The sequence below is a fragment of the Chrysemys picta genome, chromosome 1, assembly GCF_011386835.1.
Source record: "Chrysemys picta bellii isolate R12L10 chromosome 1, ASM1138683v2, whole genome shotgun sequence".
NCBI classification, from domain to species: domain Eukaryota; kingdom Metazoa; phylum Chordata; order Testudines; family Emydidae; genus Chrysemys; species Chrysemys picta.
The window spans coordinates 33,834,375-33,839,421 of record NC_088791.1 but is presented as its reverse complement, the minus strand read 5'-3'; positions in this window follow the sequence as shown (position 1 = coordinate 33,839,421).

Below are 5,047 nucleotides of genomic sequence, written 5' to 3'. Positions count from 1 at the left end.
AGCACTTCCCTGGCACTAGCGATCTCTAACTGATTAACTATACACAGGGAAATGTTGGTATCTCTGGGTCTGCAGTCCCCTGAGAAAGCACAAGCAAGAGAAGGCCCTTCAGCTATGCTCTGATGTCTAGGGCCACTTCACTGTGAACATTAAAAAAACAAAAAAGCAGCAGAAACAAAACAAGAGCAAAAAAGTCCCACCAACTCCAAACAAATCAAGCTGTCAGGTCTTGATAGCTCTCCTGTGATCTTCTCTTCAGCCTGACAACTTGGAAGAAGTAGGGTTAGTACTGTATACTTCTTTCTCAGGCCTTGATCTGGTTGCAAAGGTAACTGTAGACTGGAATGACAATCATACTATAAAGAAAACATTTTGATTGAAGATTATGTAATGAAACATAATTCCACTCATCGCAGTAGTTGTATGTCTATGTGGCATTAGATATCAAAGCTTCATAAGCCACCAGCACTACATCGTTGTTAGTTTTTGTGCAGTGTTGACAATGTGATCTGTGCTACACAAACATGAGGGAACTAAGACAGTTTCTGTCCAAAGAATCTTATCTAACACAGACAACACAAACACAATTCAATTATATTCTTCATTGGGAGAAGGTATTATCTTGGAGCTGTGGCAATGTCTAGGTGAGAATATTGCTGAAAAGTTAAAAGGAAGGAGGATGTATTAAGGCAGGATTTTAAAGACAAAGGTAAATCCAGAAGTAGAATGAAGATGGCAATGGCAGAAGGATGCAAGGGGCAAGTGAGAGGAACTACCCTTTATTGCCTTTTACTAGGGCTGTCAAGCGATTAAAAAAATTAACCGTGATTAATTGAACGATTAAAATAATTAATCTCGATTAATCCCACAATTAATCGTGCTGTTAAAAAATAATAGAATACCATTTATTTAAATATTTTGGATGTTTTCTATGTTTTCAAATATATTGATTTCAATTACAACACAGACTACAAAGTGTACAGTACTCACTTTATATTTATTTTTTATTGCAAATATTTGCACTGTAAAAAACAAAAGAAATAGAATTTTTCAATTCACCTCATACAAGTACTGTAGTGCAATCTCTTTATCATGAAAGTGCAACTTACAAATGTAGAATTATGTACAAAAATAACTGCATTCAAAAATAAAACAATATAAAACTTTAGAGCCTACAAGTCCACTCCGTCCTACTTCTTCTTCAGGCAATCACTCAGGCAAACACATTTGGTTACAATTTGCAGGATATAGTGCTGCCCTCTTCTTGTTTACAATGTCACCTGAAAGTGAGAACAGGCATTCACATGGCACTGTTGTAGCCAGCTTGCAAGATATTTACATGCTAGATGCACTAATGAATCATATATCCCTTCATCTTCAACCACCATTCCATAGGACGTCCATGCTGATGATGGGTTTGGCTCGATAATGATTCAAAGCAGAGCAGACTTACGTATGTTCATTTTCATCATCTGAGTCAGATGCCACCAGCAGAAGGTTCATTTTCTTTTTGGTGGTTCGGGTTCTGTAGTTTCCACATCTGAGTGGGGCTCTTTTAAGATTTCTGAAAGCATGCTCCACACCTCATCCCTCTCTGATTTTGGAAGGAACTTCAGATTCTTAAATCTTGGGTCGAGTGCTGTAGCTATCTTTAGAAATCTTACATTGGTACCTTCTTTGTGTTTTGTCAAATCTGCAGTGAAACTGTTCTTAAAATGAACATCATGCTGGGTCATCATCCGAGACGGCTATAACATAAAATATATGACAGCATGCGGGTAAAACACAGAGCAGGAGACATACAATTCTCCCCCAAGGAGTTCAGTTACAAATCTAATTAACACATTATTTTTTTAATGAGTATCATCAGCATGGAAGCATGTCCTCTGGAATGGTGGCTGAAGCATGAAGGGGCGTATGAATGTTTAGCATATCTGGCACGTAAATACCTTTCAACCGCAGCTACAAAAGTGGCATGTGAACGCCTGTTCTCACTTTCAAATGACATTGTAAATAAGAAGCAGGCAGCATTATCTCCTGTAAATGTAAACAAACTTGTTTGTCATAGCAACTGGCTGAAGAAGAAGTAGGACTGAGTGAACTTGTAGGCTCTAAAGTTTTACATTGTTTGGTTTTTGAGTGCAGTTATATAACAAAAAAATCTACATTTGTAATCTGCTCTTTCACGATAAAGAGACTGCACTACGGTACTTGTATGAGGTGAACTGAAAAATACTATTTCTTTTGTCTATCATCTTTACAGTACAAATATTTGTAATAAAAATAATATAAAGTGAGTACTGTACACTTTGTATTCTGTTTTGTAATTGAAATCAATATATTTGAAAATGTAGAAAAAACATCCACAATATTTAATACATTTCAATTGGTATTCTATTAACAGTGTGATTAAAACTGTGATTAATCACTATTAATTTTTTTTGAATTAAACGTGTGAGTTAACTGCGATTAATCAACAGCCCTACTTTTTACCTATATATGAAGGAAGAGGAACAAAGTTTTTTTGACCTTGCTGCAATCTTTTTTTCTCCATTTGAGAAACATTTTTCTTTGTTAAATACTGACTCTTGTTGCAGAAATGCACATTATCTCAATGCCCATGGATTTACAATATTCAGGAGATTTTCAAACTCACTTTCAGGACAGCCATACTGGAGAATCTAGCAGTGACAGTCATTAGGCAGCACTTGGTGTTCTATTATGGATTCCAGGCACAGGCCCCTGTTGAACCACCTGGAGTTCACTGGTCTGCAGGAAGGTGTGTGGCCGCTGCCATACTCTTTAAGATACATTCCTTTTTGTGACTGACCAGCTCTGCTGGCCACTACAGCAGGCTGGGGAGCAGGGCCATTGCCCTACTTCTTCACTTCCAGTTTCAGATGGCTAGCAGTGCTACCCTTGCGCTAAGAAGAGAACAAAGACTTCAGTTGTGGCCAGACTCTGTGAAAGTGGTAGAGAAGCTGGACAGTCTCCATGCACTCACACAAGGTATTGGGCACAACCTGGTCTTAATTTATGCACCAAATACTCAAAAATTCTTGAGAATTTAATGCAGGAGTTGGCAATCTTTGGCACGCAGCCCACCAGGATAAGCACCCTGGCAGGCCGGGCCAGTTTGTTTACCTGCTGCGTCCGCAGGTTCGACCGATCACGGCTCCCACTGGCCGCGGTTTGTCGCTGCAGGCCAATGGGGGCAGCGGGATGCAGCGGCCAGCACATCCCTTGGCCCGCGCCACTTCCCGCAGCCCCCATTGGCCTGGGACAGCGAACCGCAGCCAGTGGGAGCCGCGATCGGCTGAACCTGTGGACGTGGCAGGTAAACAAACCCGCCCGGCCTGCCAGGGTACTTACCTTGGCGGGCCTTGTGCCAAAGGTTGCCAATCCCTGATTTAGTGTATCATATGGTCCCTCGGTACAGGGCCATCCTTGGGTGGGGGCCCGGGACAAAATCAGGCCCTTCCAGCTCGGGGGCCCTGCTCTGCATTGGTGGCTGGGCCGGCGGGATGGATCCAGCCTGGTACTGGGCCGCGCTGCTGCTGGCAGTTGCTGGCGTTTACCACAGGGCTATTGTTGGCTCCGGACGGGGCAGAGAACTCACTGCACCAAAACGCAGGCAGTACAGCCCTAGTTGCGCAGGGCGACAGTCGAGACCCCTAGTTCCCATGCCTATGTCTTCTGGGACCGACTGTGCTGGCCAATTGCACCAGCCCGCGGGGCCCCACAAAGCACAGGGCTTGGAACGGTTGCCCCGATTCGCCCTACCCACTGCCTCAGTAGTGGGTAATATTTTTTTATCTATGAGTAAAAGTGGTTAGTTAGCATTTTTTCTGCATTCCTATTTATATTAAAGATTATGCAAACCTAATTAAGTCTTTCCCTTTTTCCGCCATTATGCATTGGCATTCAACTCTGTTTTACGTTCACAAGATACTTTAGTGCAGATAACCTTTCAAGAATGATGCCTCATGTACTTTTAGTCAAAGAAGAACCTGAACAGCTCTTCAGTAATGATGGATGTAATTGGTCTTCACCAATGCAGCCATTAAAAATGGCCCAAATTAAGCATTTCAAGGTATTATTATAAATTACAAAACAATTAAGGGGAGATATTCAAAGGCACAAAGGGCACTAAGTGTCCAACTCCTGTTGAAAAGTAATGGGAATTGGGCACCTACAACCCATTTGTGTCCTATCTCTTCTGCTTAAACTTTATTAATAAATAAACATTATAAAATCTAAAAATATAAAAAGTCTTTTATTTTTAATAAGGTATAACAGGAAAATAAATTACAACATTCCCAATGTAATTGTACTGTAAGTCAAACTGCCTTAATGGAAACTGCACAGCCCACACGATAAAAGCTCATGAGTGCTCATGCACATATAAATATAATGGGCCTTCTTCTCCGCTGCTTTGTACTTTGCGTAGTTGTGTGTCTGAGTTAATGACTCAAGATTGTCAAAATACCAGGCTCTAATGGAATTATCTAATCTAAGAGTATTAATCAGAGATTAGTATAGCACTATACGGAATACAGAAACAAATAGATTTATTACCACCCTTTGTTGTCAAACTGAGATCAGGATATGTGTCTTTCCTGCATCTGGAAGGGAGGTGCAGTTTTCATTACCCCCACCATAAGTTTTCATATCATTATCATTATATAGGGTTTCAGACAAAGGAAACCTCTTTGCCAAGAATATTCTCCCAGAAACATATGTTTTGATGTTATTTCTATACATTCTTAGTTTACCTGAACTCATGTGTGAAGGCATGGATATTTACAGCTGAGAGAACTAACAATTCAAGTTAATATCTATCAGTGGGTCTTTCTTACCCCACAATCATTCTTCCATGTTGATTTCTCCAACAGAAAATATCTACTATAAAAATACTCTCTTATTAGTTTCCCAAATCTACATATGATTATGTCAGCATTTTATATATATATTTATGTATGTTAAAGAGATGGTTTCCAAGAATATCTGGAGTTTTATAGACATGAAAGCATCCCAGAGTTATTAA